Raw genomic sequence first — 25,357 nt, forward strand, 5'->3', positions numbered from 1 at the left:
CAATGCACATTTAAAACCAGTCTCCTCCAATGCAGATTGTGTAAAATCAGATCGGGGATAAAACTTCATCAAGGATTAAAGTTTCATGAGTTATTAAATTTCACTTTTTGAAGTTTTGACTGTCCCTGTCAGCATTTCATTCATTCTGTGAAACAACACTATCGGTTTACACCAGCGGATCGAAGCTGCATTTGAAACCCACAAACAACTCATTAATTATTCGCTCTTCCCCAGTTCCAGAGCTCAGAGGGTTATTGTCCATCCCTGGGATACAAGCTACCTCGGACCCGGACCAAAGCTCCCCGTACACCGAGCACAGGCTCAGGAAAACCCCAGGGAAGAGGTTATCCCGGTCACTGGGCCTTCCAGCAGTCCTGAACAAGCGCCCGGTCTGAAACTTTCCAGAGTAATAACTTGTAACTGGAGCATCTAACAGTAAGGACGGCCGAGCGGTCTGAGGCACTGCTTTCATTGTTTGATTAAATTATCAACTCTCCCTCAGTTCGCATTTTTATCATTGTGCAAAAGAAGATCATGGGTTCATTAATGATATTTACCCGCGAAAGCAACATAAAGGTTTAATGAAAAGTAATCGCCCAACGTGGGGCTCAAACCCACGACCCTGAGATTAAGATTCTCATGCTCTATCGACTGAGCTAGCCGGGCTTCTCTACATTTACTCTGTCAATCCCCTTCAGAATATTGTCCGTTTCAATGAGATCACCTCTCATTCTTCTGAACTCCGGAGAGCATCGGCATATTCTACACAATCTCTCACCATAGGACAGTCCTCTCATCCCAGGAATCGATCTGGTGAACCTCCGTTGTACCACCTCCAAGGCAAGTGTATCCTTCCTCAGAAAAGGGGACCAAAACTGTGCGCAGTACTCCAGGTGTGGTCTCACCAGGGCCCTGTACAATTGGAGCAAGATTTCCTTACTCTTGCACTATGAGCGGAATATTAGGTGCTATGGTCCGAATATCCTGATTTTCTGCTGATTCTACGGTTGTATAAAAAGTTATTAAAATTCGACAGTCACTCGGCAAACATATTTGTATTTCCTTCAGTGTGCAACACATGTGGGTGGATTAATGATGATTGAAACAATTATTCAGTATCTCACAGACTTGAATTATATTTGTCAACTTGCTCTGTAAAAATGCTTTCCCTGACCAGGAATCAAACCCAGACCACGGCAGTGAGAACACCAAATCCTAACCACTAGACTACCAGGGAACACTGCTTGCAGCCTCTGCGATAGCTTTAAATATAGTCAGCTTACAATCACAGCTGAGAATTGTGCGGTGACACGGGGTGTAACTGGATTTGCTGGGAGCAGCGTGGAGGCCCCGACCTGCGTGAGAACACCAGCGGCAGGTCGGGGCCATAAAAGGAGCGGTGAGCGGTGGCCTGGGAGCAGCGTGGTGGTGTACCAAGGCAAGGTACAGCGCGAGCTGGTGCAGGATGGCGACGGCAGCGAAGAGTGATGTCATCAAAGTCCAGGTCGGTGATTGGAGCGTGGGAAGGTACAGCAGGAGCAGCGAGAGACTGTGGAGGGATGTGATCAGGGCCCAGGGGTGGTGTGAGTTCAGGGCCAGGGGCCCAGGGGCAGCACGGACCAGCCCACACTGCGATATGTGTGGGCACTGGGTCCGTGCAGCAGAGCTGGTCTCCAGTCGTCTTGGACAACCCTTGCCACTGGACCAAGACCTCGCTCTGTCAAGCCCATGTGATGTCTGGGGTGCAACGGCCACCACATGTTAAAAAAATCCAGGCACAGGTATCTTCCACCCTTCAACATGCAGTTCGGGACCTGGAATATTAGGTCCATCATTGAAACACCTGTGAACTCATCCTTTTTTGGCGTGGAAGCAAGTCATCCTCGCTTCGAGGGACTGTCTATGATGCTGATGAACTGGATTTGCTGCAGTCCGCGGGCAGCAGGTGATGAAAGCGGGCGTGAGAGGGTGAGTGACAAGTGGGCACTGCTTCTGATGCTGTCTGACCCACGGTGGGAGTGGCCGGGGATTTTAAAGCCCTTTCATTGCACCAATGCAGGGCAAATGAAACTGTGTTTCAGGAACCTTCATGTATACAAACATGGGCACTCTGCACTGTCGACCTCGTGGTGCAACGGTAGTGTGTCTGACTCCAGATCAGAAGGCTGCGTGTTTATATCACGTCGGGGTCACTGTACTTTTCCATATTGTTCTTCCGGAATTGAGATTTACTTTGCTGTATCACAATTTACTTTCCCACCCATCTTTGCACCATCAGCAAACTTGGCTCCATTGCACTCGGTCCCTATATCCCTGGGATAGGGGAGGGAAGACACACCGGAGAAGTGTGAGCTTGTGGACCGGAGAAGTTGCAGCTGCTGGAGCTGTGCGTTTGATCGGGGAGGGACGGGGGCAGCGACCGGAGAAGCTGAGAAGCTGCTGTGCTTTTCATCGGGTTTGACACTGTTTAAAAATGGCAGAGTGCCAAGTCTTCTCTCCCTACTGCCCATGCGCGAAGGTGCCAGCAGTGTTTTCGGCGCAGGCATTTGGCTCCGCCCCCCACTTCACCATCGACACCATGCCAGGACTCCGGGGACTGTACACAGCAGCCAGGATGGGGTGAGTTTTTCCCCACGCCGTTTCCAGCGCGCAAAGTCGGTGCGCTTGAGGTCAGTGCGCCGACAACACTGCTTGGGGAAAATCTAGCCCTTGAAGAGTAAGGAGTGCACTGAAGGAAATACAAATATGTTTGCCGAGCAACTGTCCATTTTAATAACTTTTTATACAACCGTCGAATCAGCAAAAAAACAGGGCACTTGCCCCATAGTACCTAATATATAGCCCACAGTACACGAGTAAGGAAGTTTTGCTACAATTGTACAGGACCCTGCTGAGATGAGGAGAAACTTCTTCGCTCAGAGAGTTGTTAACCTGTGGAATTCTCTGTCGCAGAGTTGTTGATGCCAGTTTGTTAGATATATTCAAGAGGGAGTTAGATGTGGCCCTTACAGCTAAAGGGATCAAGGGGTATGGAGAGAAAGCAGGAAATGGGTACTGAGCTGAATGATCATCCATGATCTTATTGAATGGTGGTACAGGCTCGAAGGGCCGAATGGCCTACTCCTGCATCTATTTTCTATGTTTCGATGTTTCTCTGTCCTGCTACTGCTTCTTTAATATGGATTCCAACATTTGCCCAACCACAGATGATAGGCTAACTGGTCTATAGTTTCCTGCTTTTTGTGTGCCTCCTTTTTTAAATCGGGGCATTACATTTGCAGTTTTCCAATCTGCTGGGTCCTCCCTAGACTCCAGCGAGTGAATGTCCACAGATCCCTGAAAGTAGCAGGCCAGGTAGCTAAGGTGGTTGAGAAGAAATATGGAATGATTGCCTTTATTAACCGAGGCATCGAATACAAGAAATGGGGTCGGTGGGGCAGGTTAGGTCACAGCTGGAGGACTGCGTGCAGTTCTGGTCGCCATATTACAGGAAGGGCATGATTGCACTGAAGATAGTGCAGAGGAGATTTACGAGGATGTTGCCGGGAGTGGAGAATCTTCGCCATGAGGACAGATTAGAAAGGCTGGATTTGTTTTCCATGGAACAGAGACTGAGGGGAGACCTCATTGAGGTGTATAAAATGATGAGGGTCCGAGATATAGTGGATAGAAAGGACCTATTTCCCTTAGCAGAGGGGTCAACAACAAGGAGGCATAAATTTAAAGTAATTGGTCGAAAGCTTAGAGGGGATATTTCTTCACGCAGAGGGTTGTGGGGGTCTGGAACTCACTGCCTGAAAGGGTGGTAGAGGCAGAAAACCTCAACACATTTAAAAAGTGCTTGGATGTGCACCTGAAGTGCCGTAACCTGCAGGGTTATGGAACTAGAGCTGGAAAGTGGGATTAGGCTGGAGAGCCTCTAGTTGGCCGGCGCGGACACGATGGACCGAAATGGCCTCCTTGCGTGCTGTAAACTTCTTTGATTCTATGAACTCATTTGCAAAGAGTTGAGCTGCGTGTGAGGTGATTTGGGCACATCTTTCCTCACATGACAACATTTCAAAGGTACTTAACGGCTGTACAGCGCTTTGAGGCGTCATGAGTTACTGACAGACGCTGCAGAAATCCAAGTCCTTCTTTGCAAAATTTCAATGCAATCTCAAGGCTGATCTGGAATTTGAAGCCAGGATCTTTCTGCAAATTTCAAGTAACAACTGCGAAGCAAGAATCATACCCCTCGACCAACAAACCACCTGCTTCGCAACTGTGGAGATAAGATGTAAACATTATTGAAGCATTTTTAGTGTATGTTGCTATTCTTGATCCGAGGAGCACATGAGACGGAATCAGTGACTTTGCCTTTTCGACATGTCTTCTGAAGCGCCGCACGGTCCCACTCCTGCAGTCAATGAGCTGTTGGGACGTTAATGTATCCTTCATCATCATCATCATACACGGTCCCTCGAAACGAGGATGACTTGCTTCCACGCCGAAAAAGGATGAGTTCACATGTGTTTCAATGAAGGACCCGAACTACATCCCGAAGGGTGGAAGATGCCTGTGCGTGGATTTTTTAAACGTGTGGGGGCCGTTGCACCCCAGCTTGACAGAGCGAGGTCTTGGTCCAGTGGCAAGGGTTAAGCAAGACGACAGGCGACCAGCTCTGCTGCACGGACCGAATGCACACACATATCGCAGTGCTAACTCTGGGCCCCTGGCCCCGAACTCATGCCTCTGCTGGGCCCCGATCACGTCCCTCTACAGTCTGTCGCCGCTCCTTTGGCCCGATCTCGCCGCTCCTGCTGTACTTGCCCACGCTCCAAGCACAGACCTGCACCTTGATGACGTCACTCTTCGCTGCCGCCGCCCTCCTGCACCAGCTCGCACTGCTCCCTGGAGTAGTCTCCCGGGACCTCCAAGCTGCTCCCAGGGCCGCTCACCGTTCCTTTTATGGCCCCGACCTGCCGCTGGTGTTCTTCCGTTAGTGTATCCAGGCTGCGGGTGGCCACACCGAGGGCAGCAGAGGGGTTTCTGCATTAGTTCTGGGTGGGAACAGTATCTTTCCCCTTCTCTCTTCCTCTTGTCTACATCCCTGTGCTTTTATTTCTCTATTTATTCCCCCTGTCTCAGTTTCTAGCGTTTTAAAGGGAACAAATGATGAAATGGGTATCACTGTGGAACAATTTCTCTCACTCAAAGATAGACGCATTACCGTTGCGCCATGAGGTCTAGGTAGCTAGCCGTTGATATTCAGGTTCATATATAAATATATCTATATGTATCATAACCGTTCGCTGGTGGTCGAGAGGTTAAGATCCGGCGCACTAAACTGGTTTCAATTCTCGATCAATTCATCGCATGAAAATAATTGAGGTTTGTGAGACGATTAATAATTGCTGTAATCACCATGAATACCAATACTTTCTGTGATAGACCGAGCTTACAGACTATCTGGCTTCTCCTGCCCTTTGCCGGGCACGTGTTTGGGGTTTAATTTTATAAACTGGGTGAGTTCGCTGATCGCGGGGAGACGGTAGGAGCCTCTGTGGCCCCACTGTGAGGTTGTGGAAGTGAACACGGTGGCTGGGTGATCCGTGACATTTCTGTAAAGGGCAGTGGAGGAGAAGGATAGAGAACTTTCAGTGTGGGACAGAAGTTGTTTCAGGTGAGCCAACACATTCCCGATCAGCACAGAGGGAGCTCACTGGTCAGCTGTTCTCTGTTGGGGCTGTTGTGCCAGAGGTTTCTGTAGTGCAGTGTTTATCACATTTGCTTTATACGAGAAAAGTACCCTGTTTGATTCTGGGCAGAAAAATGATGTTTAAACTTGCTATAAGGGAACAATCGGAGGAGAGTTTTGTCTCCTGGAAAATGCTGCCTGACCTGCTGAGATTTCCAGCATTTGCTGTCGTTATTTGCTATTTATTCTCCTGGTAAAAGGGCTCCCTTATTCCTGAATTGCTTTTTATTTCACTTCAATAAACAGATAACTTTCAGTGAGAGAAAACGGATCCACCGGGGACCTTTCGCGTGTGAGGCCAACGTGATATCCGCCACACTGCAACCAATCAAAGGGCGAGAAACCACTGAATATAAAGGAGGAGCTCACAAATATCAGGGGCAGTGCAGTCTGGTCAACGTCAAACCCTCCTTTCTTATTCAGCAGAGGCATGAACGGGAGTCAGACGCCACAAAATTTAATTAAAGGCACAAATACAAGTAACACTTCGAAATCTTTTCACTGTAAAACTATTTCACTTTATTTGAAATCCTACTGCGTTGAATCTGAAAATGATCACCATGGGATTTTATCTTCGCTGCTGATTTTAATTTCTCTGCACGGAAGGAATAACCGGTGCTGTTAAATTTGACAAACGTTGCCCCAGATTCCTGGTGACATCGGCAATACAGTGTGTAAAATGGGTTAACATGCTGAAGAACAGAAGAACAAAACAAATAGGAGCAGGAGTCGGTCATACGCCCCTCGAGCCTGCTCCGCCATTTAATACGATCATGGCCGATGCGATCATGGACTCAGGTCCACTTCCCTGCCCGCTCCCCAAAGCACAGGACAAATGATTGAAGTATCGACTGTCCCTCAGTTAGCATTTCTTTCATTGTGCAAAAGAAGGTGACGGGTTAATTAATGATGCTTTTCCATGAATGCAACACAAAAGTTTAAGAAAAAAACATACGGTGACTGGCAGGTGAGCGTTGCTTCTGACACCTGGTGGGAATGGGCGGGGAATTTAAAGCCCCTTGTGTTGTGAAAGCTTCATATAGAGGAACATCTCAGACACATTGTGTAGGCCTCGTGGCGCAACGTTAGCGCGTCTGACTCCAGATCAGAAGGTTGCGTGTTCAAATCACGTCGGGGTCACTGTTCTTTCAGAATTAATATTTTCTTTGCTGTTTGGCAATAACCAGACCCTTGTTCCAAGGTCTGTCTCATTGTTTCCCCAGTGTCAGGCAGAGATGCGCCTGCTGCCCTCATTTAATTCATGTGACAGGACACACAAGTTCCAAATCAACTTGCAGGTGGCCACACACACCGCCGAGCGGTCGAAGGTGCTGTGATTAGATCGCAGTTTTCTCTGGAGGTGTGGGTTTGAATCCAACTTCTGACATTTCTTGTTTTTAATCATAAAGCGAAACTCATTGTTTGACACCACGACCAACTGCTTAAAACTGGGATTCAGCAGTTCACCTGCTCGCTTAACATTTCCGTCTGACCTGGTGCTGAAAGTGGAGATGTTTCCACAATGTCACGATTAACACGTTCACCTCACACGCGAAAGCTCACCAGGCGGGAATATTTTCTGTAGCTTTCACCTCATGCATGCTCAGGGGCGAGTTTGTTCTCCGGCCCCTCGAGCCTGGTCCACCATTCAAGAAGATCCTGGCAGTTCCTCGACAGCAAGTTTGAACATCTGGGGCAGAGCCAACAGGCACCTGTCTGCAGTCAGAGAGAGAACGGTATGTTTGGCAGAAGCCTGGCGAGCTCAGTCAGTGAAATATAAGACTTTTAATCTCAGGGTCGTGGTTTCGACACCAACATTGGACATTTACATTTTTCATAGAATTATAGAATGACAGAAGTTTGCAGCACAGACGGAGGGCATTTTGGTCCATCACTTCCACCCCGGCCAACAAGAGGCGATCCAGCTTCATCCCACTTTCCAGCTCTGGGTCCATAACCCTGCAGGTTACGGCACTTCAGGTGCACATCCAAATACATTTTACATGTGGTATCTGCCTCCGCCATTCTTTCAGGCAGCGAGTTCCTGACCGTCACAAACCTCTGCATGAAGAATTTTACCTTCAAATCCTCTTTAAACCTTCTACCAATTACTTTAAATATATGCCCCCTGGTTGTTGACCCCTCTGCTATCCACTATATCTAGGCCCCTCATAATTTTATACATCTCAATGTTGTCTCCCCTCAGCCTCCGCTGTTCCAATTAAAACAAACCCAGCCGATCCAATCTGTCCTCATAGCTAAGATTCTCCACGCCTGGCAACATCCTCGTAAATCTCCTCTGTATCCTCTCGTACAATCACATAATTCCTGTAATACGGTGACCAGAACTGCACACAGTACTCCAGCTGTAGCCGAACCAGTGTTTCATACATTTCAAGCATAACCAACCTGCTCTTCTATCCCATGCCTCAGCCAATAAAGGTAAGCATTCCGTGCGCCTTCTTACCCACCTTATCCAACTGGCCTGCTACCTTCAGGGATCTGTGGACATGCACTCCAAGGTCCCTTTGTTCTTCCACACTTCTCAATGTCCGACCATTTAATGTGTGTTTCTTTCCTTGTTTGCCCTCCCCAAATGCACAGCCTCACACTTCTCTGGATTAAATTAGTATCACCTGAAAACGTTTTAATCATACCTCCTATATTTAGGTTTAGATCATTGATGTTGCCACTAAAAGCCAGGGACCTAGCACTGAGCCCTGTGGAACCCCACTGGAACCATCCTTCCAGTCCCAAACACTCCCATCAAACATTACCCTTTGCTTCCTGCCTCTGAGCCAATTTTGGATCCAACTTGCCACTTTGCCCTGGTCCCATGGGCTTTTACTTTCGTGACCAGTCTTCCATGTGGGAACTTGGCGAAAGCTTTGCTAAAATCCTTATACACTACATCATACGCACTGCCCTCATCAATCCACTTGGTTACCTCCTCAAAAAATTCAATCAAGTGAGTCAGACAAAAACTTCCCTGAACAAACCCATGCTGACTATCTGTGATTAACCCATGTCTTTCTAAATGCAGAAATTAAATCATTGATAAATTTTATCCTGCTTTCACGGGAAAACACCATTAATTAACTGATGAACTTTATTGTGTATGTATAAAATAAGTATACATCCTGTACACTCAATGTACAGTTACATAAGACCACTGGATGCATCTTCACACTGTATGCACTATGCTTATACCACCAGAGGGTGCAACTGGTGGAGACCTCGGGGTCACCTGTCCACGACAGGTAACCAGATATAAAAGGGAGCTCACAGTACTGTACCCTCACTCAGCAGCTGCAATAAGTGGACGAAGGTCACCACAGTTCAAGTACAATACCTTACCTCGTGGAGTCATTACTAGAGTGCTTACAAACACAACAACTGGTGACGAGAATACGAATTTCCATGTGACAATGGCTAACCTTGGCACGTTTGAACAATTCGCCGATGGAGAAGATTGGGAGGCCTTTGTGGAAAGGCTCGAACACTTCTTTATTGCGAATGACGTGGGGGAAGACGACCCGACATCGCTGGCTGATAAACGCTCAGCAACCTGCTCAGCAGTTGTGGGCCCACCGTCTATGGCCTTGTCAGGGACCTGCTCGTCCCAGAGAAGACAATAACATATGTGGAGCTCGTAACGCTGATACAGGAACAGCTCAAACCTATAGAGAGCATCCTCACAGCCAGACACCGGTTCTCTCCCCACCGGTGGATCCGAAGGCCAAGAAATCGCAAAATATGCTGCAGACCTGAGACGATTGGCTGCACCATGTGATTTTAGCGATCACCTCACCGAAGCACTAAGGGACATCTTTGTTACTGGAATCGGTCACGAGGGCCTTCTCCACAGGCTCCGCTCTGCGGACACCACGGTCACCCTGCAGAAGGCAATTAACGTGAGCCAGGCGTTCATGATCTCGGCCTGCGATTCCAAGTGGATGTCTCATCCCCAGGACTTTAACCCAGCAAGTACTGTGAACTGAAAGTTGCCTTTTAGAGGCAGGGCTGCTGCTAGCAGTCTCTCTCAGGGAAGAGAGAACAGAACACCGAGTCACAGAATCCTGAGTCCGCCACATGGGGCCAACCGGCCAATCCCATGCTGGCGCTGTGGAGGAAATCAGAGGGACCACCAGTGCCGCTATAAACACTATACTTGCAAAGGCTGTAACATGAAGGGCCACCTCCAGCGAATATGCAAGAGAAATCGTACTCACCGAGTCGATGAAGAGTTGGCTGATCATCCGGAGTCCAGCGACGATGAGGTGTACGGAGTGTTTACCTGCACCACCGAGAGTTCCCCGTTGAAATGGAAGTTGAAATCAACGATGTTCCAGTCACGATGGAGGTGGACATTGGGGCTAGCCAGTCACTGATGAATCAGGCGGCCTTTCAGAAACTCTGGGACAATCAAATCGAACGACCTAAAATGATCCCGATCGAAGTGAAACTGCTCACCTACACAAACGATACATCCCAGTCGTTGGCAGCGTGGATGTCCAGGTGTCCCATGGCGGCGAGATGCACAGGCTACATTTGTGGATCGTTGCTGGGGATTGTCCAAAGCTATTAGGAAGAAGGTGGATGAAAAAGATCACTTGGAGCTGGGAAAAGCTCCAACCTCCAGCGATCGACATCCCTCATGGCCCCGAAGTTGGATCCAGCACAACACCTGAAAAACCAACCACCCAACTCGACTGTGAGGCGACGACACAGACCGCTCAACCCAACGGCGAGATGATCCAGCCCAAACAACCAGACCTCACCTTCCAGGCTCCAGGGGCAGGACTCCAGAGGAAGAAAATTCACGCAGAAGCTAACTTCCCGGCTTCCGTGGCAGAACCTGGGGAGAAAAGGATCACCGCAGCCTACCTCATGGAGAGAAAGAAGATGGCGTCCGAACCACGAGGTGAAGGGCCTGAAGTCAAGATGGCGGCAGCCAGACCACAAGGGACCAACACGTGATGCCCAGCGGCGAACAGGATTGGGGTAAAGATTGCAAGACCCTCTTGAAGGAGACCGGCAACCCATCACAATTAAAGGGACAGTTCCACTCTTTATGCAGCGATGATGGTGATACATATGTAAAAGATGTAACTGACAATTTCAAGTTTGTAAATGTAACTAATCATGATAAGTCAGGCGATTGCGGTCAGAACCAAAGTATTGTGAGAGTCAACGAATTGATGACGTGCGATGCTGGGATTTACAAGCATGCCGACAAAACCAAGGGCAACCTCCCGTCAGCACCCAGGTCCCGCGACCATGTAGCCTGCCCCTCCGGGACCAATGTGATACCCCAGGGAGTGTGGCCACACACAGAGGGAGCATACCAGCTGCAGGCCCAGTGACCAGCGGACGGCAAAGGCACCATTACCGGTACCCTGCCCCTTCTCTGGCCACCAGGGCCAGTACTGGGAGCGAGCGGATAGCACCCTCCTGCCCTCCCAACGGGACCTGGGATGGCCAGGCTCCCACTTTCGCTGAAGAGCAGCAGGGAGACAATGCAGCCTTCAAAGGAGGACAGGGAGGCCACACACTCCTGTGGCTCTGCCCATCATGAGGCAACGGCAAAGGCTCTGAGACTCAGCCAGGTGAGCGATCTGAGCCCACCCAGCTGGCAGGGGACACAGCGCCGCCATCAGACAACCTGGACACAGTCTGGTTACTCTGGAACTCGTGTCCTCACCCACCTGCACCTACACAACCCAGGGGCAATGCTGTGATACCACGTATGTACCTTACCTGTAAAATGTACTTGTTCCACTACTGTAGAACCCAAACAGTGATGTAACTAATCCGATGTTTTTTTGTTCTTTCTGTCTGTACAGGTCTGCACTTGCAGGTGTTGAGCCACACACATGGTCTATGTATGGGGGGGCTGAATGGATGTATGTAGCCATGGACACACATGGATCACACCCAGAACCCACTCAACCTCCACTGCAACCTCCAACCATCCACTGCTGAACATTTCCCAATGTCGTGGCAATAAGGATTTGGGGGTCCACAGGGAGAGAACCAAGCCAAAGCATAGACAAGGTGCAAGGGCTTTGGGTCTCGGGCCAGAGCACACAATGCAAAGGCCAGTGGCACAAGTCTAAGGGGAGAGTGATGTTGTGTATATATAATATAAGTATACTCCCTGCACACTCAATGTACAGTTACAAAAGACTACTGGATGTAGCTTCACATTATATACACTATGCCTGTACCACCAGAGAGTGCAACTGGTGGAGACCTAGGGATCACCGGAACACGACAGGTAACCAGGTATAAAACGGAGCTCACCATACTGTACCCTCACTCAGGAACTGCAACAAATGGACTAAGGTCACCACAGTTCAAGTACAATACCTTGCCTCTTGGAGTCATTACTTGAGTGCTTACAGACACAATAGAAAGAGATTGAACATTAAATGGTAGGACATTGAGAATTGTAGAGGAACAAAGCGACCTGGGAGTGCATGTCCACAGATCCCTTAAGGTAGCAGGCAAGGTGGATTAGCTGGTTAAGAAGACATACAGAATGCTGGCCTTTATTAGCCGAGGCCTAGAATAAGAGAGCAGGTGGATTATGCTTGAATATAAAACACTGGTTAGGCCACAGCTGGAGTACTGCGTGCAGTTCTCGTCACCACTATACAGGAAGAAGACTGTGATTGCACTGGAGACTTACAGAGGAGATTTCGAGGATGTTATCGGGAGTGGAGAATCTTAGCTATGAGGACAGATTGGATAGGCTGGAGTTGTTTTTCTTGGAAAAAGTGGGCTGATGGGAGGCAACATTGAAGTGTATACAATTATGAGGGGCCTTGATATAGTGGACAGAATAGGCCCATTTCCCTTAGCAGAGGGGTCAACAACCATGGGGCATAAAATTTAAGTCATTGGTTGAAAGTGTAGGGGGGATTTGAGGGAAAATTTCATCACGCAGAGGGTCTGGAACTCACTGCCTGAAAGGGTGGGAGAGGCAGAAACGCTCACCACATTTAAAAAGTGCTTGGATGTGCACCTGAAGTGCCGTAACCTGCAGGGTTATAGACCGAGAGCTGGAAAGTGGGATTAGGCTGGAGAGCCTGTTATTGACCGGCACGGTCACGATGGGCCGAAATGGTCTCCTTCCATGCTGTAAACTTCTGATTATATAATTCTATGAAAAATAATCACCAAAAGTGGCGCTCGCACCTCTGAACCTGAGATTTAGAATCTCATGATCTACTGACTGAGTTAGCTGGGCTTCTGCAAAATGCACCTTTTTGTCGTTGATTGCAGCCAGGTGCCTGTGGGCTCCGCCCCAGATGTTTAAACTTGCTGTCGAGGAACTGCCAGGATCTTCTTGAATGGTGGACCAGGCTCGAGGGGACGAATGGCGTACTCCGGCCCCTAATCCTTACATGCTTATGATCTTACGACATTTCGCAGGAAAACAAACTTGCTCCTGAGCATGCATGAGGAGAAAGCTCCAGAAAATAATCCCGCCTGGTGAGCTTTCGCGTGTGAGGCGAACGTGTTAACCGCTACACTGCGGAAACATCTCCACTTTCAGCACCAGGTCAGACGGAAGTGTTAAGCGAGCAGGTGGACTGCAAAATCCCACTTTTCAGGCGTTGGTCGTGGTGTCAAACAATGAGTTTCACTTCATGATTAAAAACAGGAAGTGTCAGAAGTGTGAGGTGAACCCACACCTCCAGAGGAGACTGCGACCTAAACACAGAACCTTGGACCGCTCGGCCATCCTGACTATTTAGGGCTATATGTGGCCAACTGCAGGTTTATTTTGAACTTTTGTGTCCTGTCACATGAAATAAATGAGGGCAGCAGGTGTATCTCTGCCTGACACCGGGGAAATAGTGAGACAGACCTTGGAGCAAGGGTCTGGTTATTGCCAAACAGCAAAGAAAATATTAATTCCCGAATTACCCTGAAGAACAGTGACCTCGACGTGATCTGGGGTCAGACGCGCTACCGTTGCGCCACGAGGTCGATACAGCACATCGGAAATGTTTGACTATATGAAGGTTTCACAATACAAGGGGCTTTCAAATCCCCGCCCATTCCCACCGGTGTCAGAAGCAGCGCTCACCTGCCAGTCACCGTATGTTTTTTTGTTCAACTTTTGTGTTGCTTTCACGGGATTGCATCATTAATTAACCCGTCACCTTCTTTTGCACAATGAAAGAAATGCTAACTGAGGCAGAGTCGATACTTCAACCATATTTTTCTGTGCTTTGCATAGAAACATAGAAACATAAAAACATAGAAACATAGAAAACAGGTGCAGGATTAGGCCATTCGGCCCTTCGAGCCTGCACCACCATTCAATATTATCATGACTGATCATTCACCTCAGTACACCTTTCCTGCTTTCTCTTCATACCTTTGATACCTTTAGCCGTAATGGCCACATTTAACTCCCTTTTGAATATATCTAACGAACTGGCCTCAACAACTTTCTGTGGTAGAGAATTCCACAGGTTCAGAATTCTCTGAGTGAAGAAGTTTCTCCTCATCTCGGTCCTAAATGGCTTACCCCTTGTCCTTAGACTGTGACCCCTGGTTCTGGACTTCCCAAATATCGGGAACATACTTCCTGCCTCTAACCTGTCCAATCCCATCAGACCTGTATATGTTCTATGCGATCCCTTCTCATTCTTCTAAATTCCAGTGAAGAAAAGTCTAGTTGATCCAGTCTTTCTTTACATGTCAGTCCTGCCCTCCCGGGAATCAGTCTGGTGAACCTTCGCTGCACTCCCTCAATAGCAAGAATGTCCTTCCTCAGATTAGGAAACCAAAACTGTACACATTATTCCAGGTGAGGCCTCACCAAGGCCTGCGTCCGCGCACATACAGAGGCTGAATTCCAGGACATAGTCGATGTATTTACTGAGGCGTATGAAAGCATGAGCCTTACGCTAAACATCCGTAAGACAAAGGTCCTCCACCAGCCTGTCCTCACCGCACAGCACTTCCCTCAAGTCATCAAGATCCACGGCGCGGCCCTGGACACCATGGACCACTTCCCATATCTCGGGAGCCTCCTATCAACAAGAGCAGGCATCGGCGACGAGATTCAACAAGGCCTCCATGCGCCAGTGCAGCCTTCGGCCGCTGGAGGAAAAGAGTGTTTGAAGACCAGGCCCTCAAAGCTGTCACCAGGCTCATGGTCTACAGGGCTGTAGTAATACCTGTCCTCCTGTAAGGCTCAGAGACATGGACCATGTACAGTCGACACCTCAAGTTGCTGAAGAAATATCACCAACGATGTCTCCGCAAGATCCTACAAATCCCCTGGGAGGACAGACGCACCAACATCAACGGCCTTATTCAGACTAACATCCTCACCTTTGAATCACTAACCACACTCGATCAGCTCCGCTGGGCAGGCCACATAGTCCGCATGCCAGACACAAGACTCCCAAAGCAAGTGCTCTACTCGGAACTCCTTCATGGCAAATGAGCCAAAGTGGGCAGCAGAAACTGTACAAGGACACACTCAAAGCCTCCCTGATAAAGTGCAACATCCCCACTGACACCCAGGAGTCCCTGACCCAAGACCATCCGAGAGGGCGCTGAGCACCTTGAGTCTCAACGTCGAGTGCATGCAGAAATCAAGTGCAGACAACAGAAAGAGCGTTCGGCAAACCTGTCCCACCCATCCCTTCCCTCAACGACTATCTGTCCCACCTGTGATAGGGTCTGTGGCTCTAGTATTAGACTGTTCAGCCATGAAAGAACTCAGTTTACGAGTGAAAGCAAGTCTTCCTCGATTCCGAGGGACTGCCAATGTAGATTCCAAAATTCATGGAAACCCCCCAGTGTTTGGACTCACTGAAAAGGAAATTCGATTTAAACCTATTAAACATAAAGTTTGGGATTCTAAAAAGCATATGGAAGAAATCTACAATTCTTAACCAAATTTGGGATTTTAAAAGACATGTTTGGGCCTGTGGTTAAAAGCTGCAGTGACAGAGGGGTGGGATTTAGAGTTTGGATATTGTAGATAATCAGTTTTTCTGGGGGAGCTCTTTAACCATAGTCAGACCCCCAGAATACATTAGCATTTAAACAATCGACCACAGAAGAAATATTATCCACCCCCACCCACAGGATCCAAATATCACATCCATATTCCAACACCTTTTCAACATGTATAGAAATATCTGGCTCAGCTCAGACTTCGCGAAGCCAAAGCAGTGCTATTACAATGGACAAGAGTTCATCAGTTCATAAATAAGGAGTATCACCATCCCAAAATCTATCAACACCAGATTAAAACATTTAATCAAGTCTCAGTTAGCTAGTCCGCCAAAACTTACACAAAGAAGAACACTTAAATCAATGGGCAGCAAAACTTAAACAAAAGAAACGTTAGATTTGGCACGAAGATTAAGCAGCCTCTCAGAGTATAACTGGGAGCCTATCGTACCAAGAGCAACCTATTTTTCTGACCATTACTTTGGAACAACAAGATCAAGATCGAGAGCAAACGGCGAGATAACACAGGAAGAGACATCACGACATCGGAGAAAAGAACTTCAAAAAACCAGTCAGTGGAACATCAATACCAACTGACTTGGTAACAGGCATCAACCGGACCACCGCGACCGACGGACCCAACCAGGAAAATCAACCACTAGAAAACCGGGATCCACGCAAGTTTTCCACTCTACAATTTGTGCCTCGACTGTCCAGCAGGTACAAATTACCGAAACAACTTAAAACCCGATTGATGACAAAGGATACCGGCTTCGGGACAGTCAGAATACTTCGTCACAGACAAGGCACCGGAAGGCTGGAAGGTAGATCACACCGGTTGCGGGAGAGCTGGTTGGTGGTGACATGGAAGTGTCTGCAGTGCGCGGGACCAGACTGCTTCCACACATCCACACTGAATGTCCCACCCTTTATTTGGGAAAAGTACAATTGAGAGTGGACAAGTTCCATCCCGGTCAGAGCAATCTGAAGCTTTAACTGACTGACACCCTGGTTTGGGATTGTAATGTCTGTCAGCATGTAATGCTTGTAGCTCCACACTGTGGATGTGGACGTATTGTGTACTGCAACTGTATAGTTAATCATTAAACAGAACAGGCTCTTTCCGGAGAGTTCCGAGAGAGCAGCCTGTATGTTAGGAAGCTGTGTGTGCTGTGCTCTGTGAAGATTTCACAGGGATGTCTTGCAATATGTGCATCTATCTGTCTCTGTGGTGCAATGGATTAGTGCGTTCAGCTATTAACTGCAAGGTTGGTGGATCGTAGCCCATTCAGGGACAAAGCCTTTAATTGTTTCTCCCTGAGGATTCGGTGCCGTGCAGTTCCAGGTTGTCATTGTGCGTTTTGGCTGCATGAATATATTACGCAACCATTGTCAGCTGTGCTGTTATCAAGTTATACCAACTGTTACTTGCATTTTCGCGTGGTTGTTCATTGTCTCGTCGCCAATTGATACGCTCATAATAAAGAATGAAACTGAGTACTGTGACCAATGAGTAAGTGTGACATCAGCTCCTTTAATAAAACTCCAGAGTGCTTTTATACCATGGTGCCAAGGGATGCTGGAATCCCTTGGGACTCCAACAGGTCGGCCCTCTGGTGGTGGTGTGAAACAGATCGGCAAGGTTTAAATACATAACACAAAGTGTGTGCGGAAATCAACCATCAAAAGCCCTGTCATTAACCACAGGTGTTTCCTGCAATTTTCTGATCGCAAAGCGCTTTCAGTCCTTGTCCTTAAAATTGCAGATGTGGGAATTGGGGAGTTTAATGACTTTGAAAGGAGAACATTGTTGTTTGGTGCAGTTCCGTTCAGAGAAATGTTTGTGAAAGGAACGTTTTGCAGAGAGAGGGATTGAGCATTTCAGCTTGTTGCTGAACACTTCTCTCTGGGCACTGAGCTAAGCAGCAGTTTCCGTAGTGTAGCGGTTATCATGTTTGCCTTACACGCGAAAGGTCTCTGTTTCGAGCCTGGGCGGAAACATTATTTGTGAAGCAAAAACTTGTCTGCAATAAAATTGAACAAAAGCTGTCCGAGATACATTGTCGCATGAGCAATTAACGTTTTAAAACGAATCTACTCAAATACAGAGTGTGTAAAATCAGATCGGGGATAAAACTTCATCAAGGGTTAAAGTTTCACTAATGATTAAAGTTCAGTTTTTGAAATTTCGATTGTCCCTGTTCGCTTTTCTTTCATTCTGTGAAACAACACTATCGGTTTATACCATCAGATCTAAGATGCATTTGAAACCCACAAACAACTCATTAATTATTGGCTCTTCCCCAGTTCCAGAGCTCAGAGAGTTATTGTCCATCCCTGGGATGCAAACTACCTCGGACCCGGGGCAAAGCTCCTCGTGCACCGAGCACAGGCTCAAGAAAACCGAGGGGGAGAGGATATCCCGATCACTGGGCCTTCCAGCAACACTGAACAAGCGCCCGGTCTGAAACTTTCCCGAGTAATAACTTGTAACTGAAGCATCCAACAGTCAGGATGGCCGAGTGGTCTAAGGCGCTGCGTTCAGGTTGCAGTCTGCTCTGGTAGTGTGGATTCGATTCCCACTATTGACATTCAGTGTTTTTAATTACAAACTCATTTGTTTTGACACCACTCTGAAGTGCTTTGGGAAATCCATCGAACTTCATAAAATTACTCCACTTCAATGACAAACGGTGATATCAAAGTTACTTCCCAAACCGGGAAACGATCCCGGGTGGCTGCAGCGAAAGGAATGGTTTTGTGAAGCATTGAAAGGTGCCCTCGAAATAATAGAAGATTATGGGTTCATTAATGAAGTTTTTCCGTGAAAGCAACATAAATTTTAAGGAACAGTAATCGACTAACATGGGGCTCAAACCCACGACCCTGAGATTAAGAGTCTCATGCTCCACCAACTGAGCTAGCCGGGCTTCTCAACATCTACCCTGTCAATCCCCTTCAGAATATTGTCCGTTTCAACGAGATCACCTCCCATTCTTCGAAACTCCAGAGAGTATCGGCATATTCTACACAATCACTCATCATAGGACAGCCCTCTCATCCCAGGAATCAATATGTTGAACCTCTCTTGCACCATCTCCAAGGCAAGTATATCCTTCCTTAGATAAGTACTATGGGCGAATATCCTGTTTTTCTGCTGATTCTACGGTTGTATAAAAAGTTATTAAAATTCAACAGTCGCTGGTCAAACATATTTGTATTTCCTTCAGTGTGCAATACATGTGGGTACATTAAAGCTGATTGAAACAATTATTCAGTATTTCACCGACTTGAATTATTTTTAATGAACTTGCTCTGTAACAATGTTTTCCCTGACCGAAAATCAAACACTGACCACAGCAATGAGAACACCAAACCCTTACCACTGGACTACCAGGGAGCACTGTTTGCAGTTGCCCCATAGTACCGAATATATAGCCCACAGTACAAGAGTAAGGAAGTCTTGCTACAATTATACAGGGCCCTGGTGATACCACACCTGGAGTACTGCACACAGTTTTGGTCTCCTTATCTGAGGAAGGATACACTTGCCTGGGAGGTGGTACAACAGAGGTTCACCAGATTGATTCCAAGGATGAGAGGACTGTCTTAAGTTGAGAGATTGTGTAGAATGGGACTATACTCTCCGGTAGTTTAGAAGAATGAGAGGTGATCTCATTGAAACACACAATATTCTGAAGGGGATTGACAGGGTAGATGCTGAGATGTTGTTTCCCCCGGGCTGGAGTATCTAGAACCAGGGGGCACAGTCTCAGGTTAAGGGGTCGGCCATTTAAGACAGAGATGAGGAGGAATTTCTTCACTCAGGGGGTTATGAATCTGTGGAATTCTCTGCCCCACAGGCCTGTCGATGCTGAGTCTCTGAATATATTCAAGGCTGCGTTCGATAATTTTTGGAGTCTCAGGGAATCAAGGGATCGCGAGATCGAGCGGGAAAGTGGAGTTGAGATCGACGATCAGTCATGATCACATTGAATGGTGGAGCAGACTTGAGGGGCCGTATGGCCTACTTCTGCTCCGATTTCTTATGTTGTTATCTGTACTGGCTCTGTAAAAGAAATTTCCATTAGTCCCATTACCCAGCACCCTGCAAATGTTTCTTTTTCAACTATATTTTCCTTTGGAAAGTTACTATTAAATCTGCTTCCAAAACCCTGTCAGGCAGAAAAATATTCACATTAATTTTATACAGCCCCATTTTAGACATTATTTTCCCTGCTTTGCATGTCATGCGTGGGCAAATGCATGGCAGATGAAGTATGATGTGGATAAATGTGAGGTTATCCACTTTGGTGGTAAAATCAGAGAGACAGACTATTATCTGAATGGTGACAGATTAGGAAAAGGGGAGGTGCAATGAGACCTGGGTGTCATGGTACATCAGTCATTGAAGGTTGGCATGCAGATACAGCAGGCGGTTAAGAAAGCAAATGGCATGTTGGCCTTCATAGGGAGGGGATTTAAGTACAGGGGCAGGGAGGTGTTACTACAGATGTACAGGGCCTTGGTGAGGCCGAACCTGGAGTATTGTGTACAGTTTTGGTCTCCTAACTTGAGGAAGGACATTCTTGCTATTGAGGGATACAGTGAAGGTTCACGAGACTGATTCCCGGGATGGCGGGACTGACATATCAAGAAAGACTGGATCAACTGGGTTGTATTCACTGGAGTTCAGAAGAATGAGAGGGGATCTCAGAAACATTTAAAATTCTGACGGAGTTCGACAGGTTAGATGCAGGAAGAATGTTTCCAATGTTGAGGAAGTCCAGAACCAGGGGTCACAGTCTAAGGATAAGGGGTAAGCCATTTCGGACCGAGATGAGGAGAAACTTCTTCACCCAGACAGTGGTGAACCTGTGAAATTCTCTACCACAGAAAGTTGTTGAGGCCAATTCACTAAATATATTCAAAAACGAGTTAGATGTAGTCCATACTACTAGGGGGATCAAGGGGTATGGCGAGGAAGCAGAAATGGGGTACTGAAGTTGCATGTTCAGTCATGAACTCATTGAATGGCGGTGCAGGCTCAAAGGGCCGAATGGCCTACTCCTGCACCTATTTTCTCTTTTTCTATTTTTCTGTGAATTACTATCTTGTCTCATTTTACACACTGCATTTTAGGACATTGCTTTAAAATGTTTGGTGCCTGCGGCACCAGCCATTGTTAGATTTAGTCACACACCATCCTGACTTGGAAATATATCGGTCATTTCTTCATCGTCAATGGGTTAAAAGTCTCGAACTCGTTCCCTAACAGCTCTGTGGGAGCACCTTCACCACACGGACTGCAGCGGTTCAAGATGATGGCTCACCACCACCCTCTCAAGGGCAATTAGGGTTGGGCAATAAATTCTGGCCTTGCCAGTGACACCCAGATCCTGTGAATTAATATAATAAAACACTATTTTAGGAGTCTGGTTCTAAATATTCTTTGCTGACGACACCAGGAATCTGGGGCAACTTTTGTCAAATTGGGCTCAAAACTGGAGCGGTAATTCCTACCGTACACAGAAAATAGAATCAGTATTGAAGATAAAATCACATGGTGCTCATTTTCAGAATCAACGTAGTAAGATTTGAAATAAAGTGAAAGAATTTCACAGTGAAAGGATTTGGAAATTAAATGTGACTTGTATTTCGCTCTTTAATTAAACTTTGTGGCGTCTGTCTGCCATTCATGTCTCTGTTGAATAAGGAAGGAGGGGTTTGACATTGACCAGACTGCACTGTTCCTGATATTTGTGGGCTCATCGTTTATAATGAGATGTTTCTTAACTATTGGTCAGTGCCCACTTTAGCTCAGCCGTTGCTTCGTCGTACCAACTTTGTGAAAAGTTTGAATTTGTCTGAATGCACTTGCTGCCTGGTGTTTTTGTTGTCATTTTCAATCCCCTTCTTTCGCACTGAAGCAAATTTTAACCGTGTTTTTAAATTAGCAGTGCGAGAATTTTGCAGGGCATATTTAAATGCTTCACAAAACCTTTCCAATCACTTCAGTTACCAGGGTTCGATTCCCAGTTAGGGAAGTAATTTTGCTACCACTGAGTTTAGTAATTTAATTAAATTACACAGATGACCCAAAGCACTTCAGAGTGCTGTCAAAACAAATGCGTTGATAATTAGAAAGAAGGAATGTCAGAAGTTGGACTTGAGTTTCTGGGATGGAGTATAAATCACCCTCTGTGCACTGGAACTGGGAAGGGTGAATAATGAATGAGTTGTTTCCGGGTTTGAAATGCGGCTCAGATCTGCTGGTATTAACCGATAGCATTGTTGAGCAGAATGAAAGAAATGCTAACATGATCACTGAGGGTCAGTCGAAACTTCAACAACTTCATTTTAATAATTTGTGAAACTTTAATCATTGAGGAAGTTTTATTCCCTTTCTGATTTTACACACTCTGTATTTTAGGAGAATGGTTTTAAATGTTCATTGCTCACCATGGGATCAGAGAAGTTTACAGGACGGAAGGAGGGAATGAACAATTAAAATCAGTTTTTGTTACAAAAATAACATTTTCATTTGGGCTCGAACCAGGGATTTTTCGCGGGTGAGGCGAACAAGATAACCGCTACACTAAAGAAACTGCTGCTTAGTGCAGTACCCAGAGAGAAGTGTTCAGTGAAAAGCTGAAATGCTGAATCCGTTTCTGCAAAAAATTCCTTTCACAAACATTTCTCTGACCGAAACTGCACAAAACAAAAATGTTCCTTTCAAATGTGCCAATTATTTTCGTTATGCTTTTATTTTGCTTTCATGGGATAAAATAATTAATGATTCAATCATCTTCTTTTACACAATGAAAGAAATGCTAACTGAGAGAATGTCAATCCTTCAATAACTTGTTCTGTGCTCTGCATGTTTGTAATGTCGCCAAGTTTGCTGATGATACAAAGATAGGTGGGAAAGCAAGTTGTGAGGAGGACGCAAACAATCTGCAAAGCGATATCGATAGGGTCAGTGGGTGGGCAGAAATTTGTCAGATGGAGTATAATGTGGGAAATATGAGGTTATCCACTGTGGGAGCAATAATAAAAATGCAAATAATTATTTAAATTGGGAGAGATTACGAAATGCTGCGGTGCAGAGGGACCTGGGGGTCCTTGTACATGAAACACAAAAGGTTAGTATGCAGGTACAGCAAGTAATTAGGAAGGCAAATGGAATGTTAGTCTTTATGACAAGGCGGTTGGAGTACAAAAGCAGGGAAATCCTGCTACAACTGTACAATTGTGAGACCACCAAGTGCAGAAGCTCTAAAGCAAAATAAGAAGTGCAGGGGTGCAATTAAAAAATATATCAGGAAGGCAAAGAGAGAGCATGAAAAAATGTTGACAAGTAAAATCAGGAAAAACACATACACAAAGACATTAAGTGTAAGAGGATAACTGGAGAAAGAGTGGAGCCTATTAGAGACCACAAAGGAAATCTGTATGTGGAGGCAGAAGACGTGGCTATGATTCTTAATCGATACTTTGCCTCTTTTTCACAAAAGAGAGGGACTGTTGATGTAGCACTTCAAAGACCGGACCTTGTCCGGGTGAAATGTGCCCGCATTGTCTCAGTTGCTTTTCGACCGAGAGCACCTCTGGTTCTACTAAAGAATCGAGTCGAGTAGGTCTCAATTCAACATCAGCTCTTTATTTCTCCAGCATATGCACGATGTTTTAGAAATATATTAAGAGCAATGGATAACTAAACAAAGGGTGGGTCTATTAGATACCATGAGGGTAATCGGTGTGTGGAGGCGGAAGATGTGGAGATGGTTCTGAATGAATACTTTGCGTCTGTTTTCACAAAAGAGAGAAAGAGAGGGGCGATGCAGACACTACTATCAAGGAGAAGAAGTGTGAAATATTAGATGAAATAAACATAGTGAGAGATGAGGTATTAAGAGGTTTAGCAGCTGTGAAAGTGGATATCCCCAGGCCCGGATGAAATGCATCCCAGGCTGTTCAGTGAAGCAAAAGAGGAAATAGCAGAGGCTTTGACCATCATTTTCCAATCCTCTCTGGCTTCAGGTGTGGTGCCAGAGGACTGGAGGGCTGCTAACGTTGTACCTTTGTTTAAGAAGGAAGAAACGGAGAGACCGAGTAATTACAGGCCAGTCAGCCTAACCTCGGTGGTGGGTAAATTATTGGAAAAATCCTAAAGGACAGGATAAATCTTCACTTAGAAAGACACGGATTAATCAACGGCAGTCAGTCCGGATTTGTTAAGGGAAGGTCGTGTCTGACTAACTTGATTGAATTTTTTGGGGAGGTAACCAGGAGGGTTGATGAAGGCAAAGCACATGATGTAGTGTGTATGGATTGTAGCAAAGCTTTTGATAAGGTCCCACATGGCAGACTGGTCACAAAAGTAAAAGCCCATGGAATCCAGGGCAAAGTGGCAAGTTGGATCCAAAACTGGCTCGGAGTTATGAAGCAAAGGGTAATGGTTGGTGGGTGTTTTTGAGACTGGAAAGATGTTTCCAGTGGGGTTCCGCAGGGCTCAGTACTTGGACCCTTGCTTTTTGTGATTTACAGCAATGATCTACACTTGAATATAGGGGATATGATTGAGAAGTTTGCAGATGATACTAAAATCTGCGGTGTGGTTGATAATGAAGAAGAAAGCTGCGGAATGCAGGAGGAAATCAATCAACTGGTCAGGTGGGCAGAACAGTGGCAAATGGAGTTTAATCTGGAGAAGTGTGAGGTCATGCATTTTGGGAGGGCTAACAAGGAAAGGGAATACACATTAAATGGTAGGACACTGAGAAGTGTAGAGGAACAAAGGGACATAAGAACATAAGAACATAAGAAATAGGAGCAGGAGTCGGCCATACGGCCCCTCGAGCCTGCTCCGCCATTTAATACGATCATGGCTGCTCCGATCATGGACTGGGTCCACTTACCTGCCCGCTCCACATAACCCCTTATTCCCTTATCGTTTAAGAAATTGTCTATATCTGTCTTAAATTTATTCAACGACCCAGCTTCCACAGCTCTCTGGGGCAGTGAATTCCACAGATTTACAACCCTCTGAGAGAAGAAATTTCTCCTCATCTCAGTTTTCAATGGGCGGCCCCTTATTCTAAGATTATGCCTCCTAGTTGTCGTCTCCCCGATCAGTGGAAACATCCTCTCTGCATCCATCTTGTCAAGCACCCTCATAATCTTATACGTTTCGATAAGGTCACCTCTCATTCTTCTGAATTCCAATGAGTAGAGGCCCAACCTACTCAACCTTTCCTCATAAGTCAACCCCCTCATCTCCGGAATCAACCTAGTGAACCTTCTCTGAACTGCCTCCAAAGCAAGTATATCCTTTCGTAAATATGGAAACCAAAACTGCACGCAGTATTCCAGGTGTGGCCTCACCAATACCCTGTATAACTGCAGCAAGACTTCCCTGCTTTTATACTCCATCCCCTTTGCAATAAAGGCCAAGATTCCATTGGCTTTCCTGATCATAAATTTAATTTAAGACAGAGATAGACAGTTTCTTAACTGATAAGGGAATAAGCGGTTATGGGGAGCGGGCAGAGAAGTGGACCTGAGCCCATGTTCGGATCAGCCATGATCGTATTAAATGGAGGAGCAGGCTCGAGGGGCAGT

General features: G+C 46.4%; 3 non-coding genes across 3 annotated transcripts; 1 reads left to right on the forward strand and 2 right to left on the reverse strand.

Annotated features, from left to right (window-relative positions):
• Window positions 1–593: 593 nt before the first annotated feature.
• On the reverse strand, window positions 594–666 carry trnak-cuu (transfer RNA lysine (anticodon CUU)). Its single transcript has one exon. It is a non-coding gene; the product is annotated as a tRNA-Lys (tRNA).
• A 6,142-nt stretch (window positions 667–6,808) lies between these two features.
• On the forward strand, window positions 6,809–6,880 carry trnaw-cca (transfer RNA tryptophan (anticodon CCA)). Its single transcript has one exon. It is a non-coding gene; the product is annotated as a tRNA-Trp (tRNA).
• An 11,710-nt stretch (window positions 6,881–18,590) lies between these two features.
• trnak-cuu (transfer RNA lysine (anticodon CUU)) lies at window positions 18,591–18,663 on the reverse strand. The gene has a single exon. It is a non-coding gene; the product is annotated as a tRNA-Lys (tRNA).
• Window positions 18,664–25,357: the final 6,694 nt, after the last annotated feature.

This window comes from Pristiophorus japonicus, unplaced genomic scaffold, assembly GCF_044704955.1.
Source record: "Pristiophorus japonicus isolate sPriJap1 unplaced genomic scaffold, sPriJap1.hap1 HAP1_SCAFFOLD_89, whole genome shotgun sequence".
Taxonomy (NCBI): Eukaryota; Metazoa; Chordata; class Chondrichthyes; family Pristiophoridae; genus Pristiophorus; species Pristiophorus japonicus.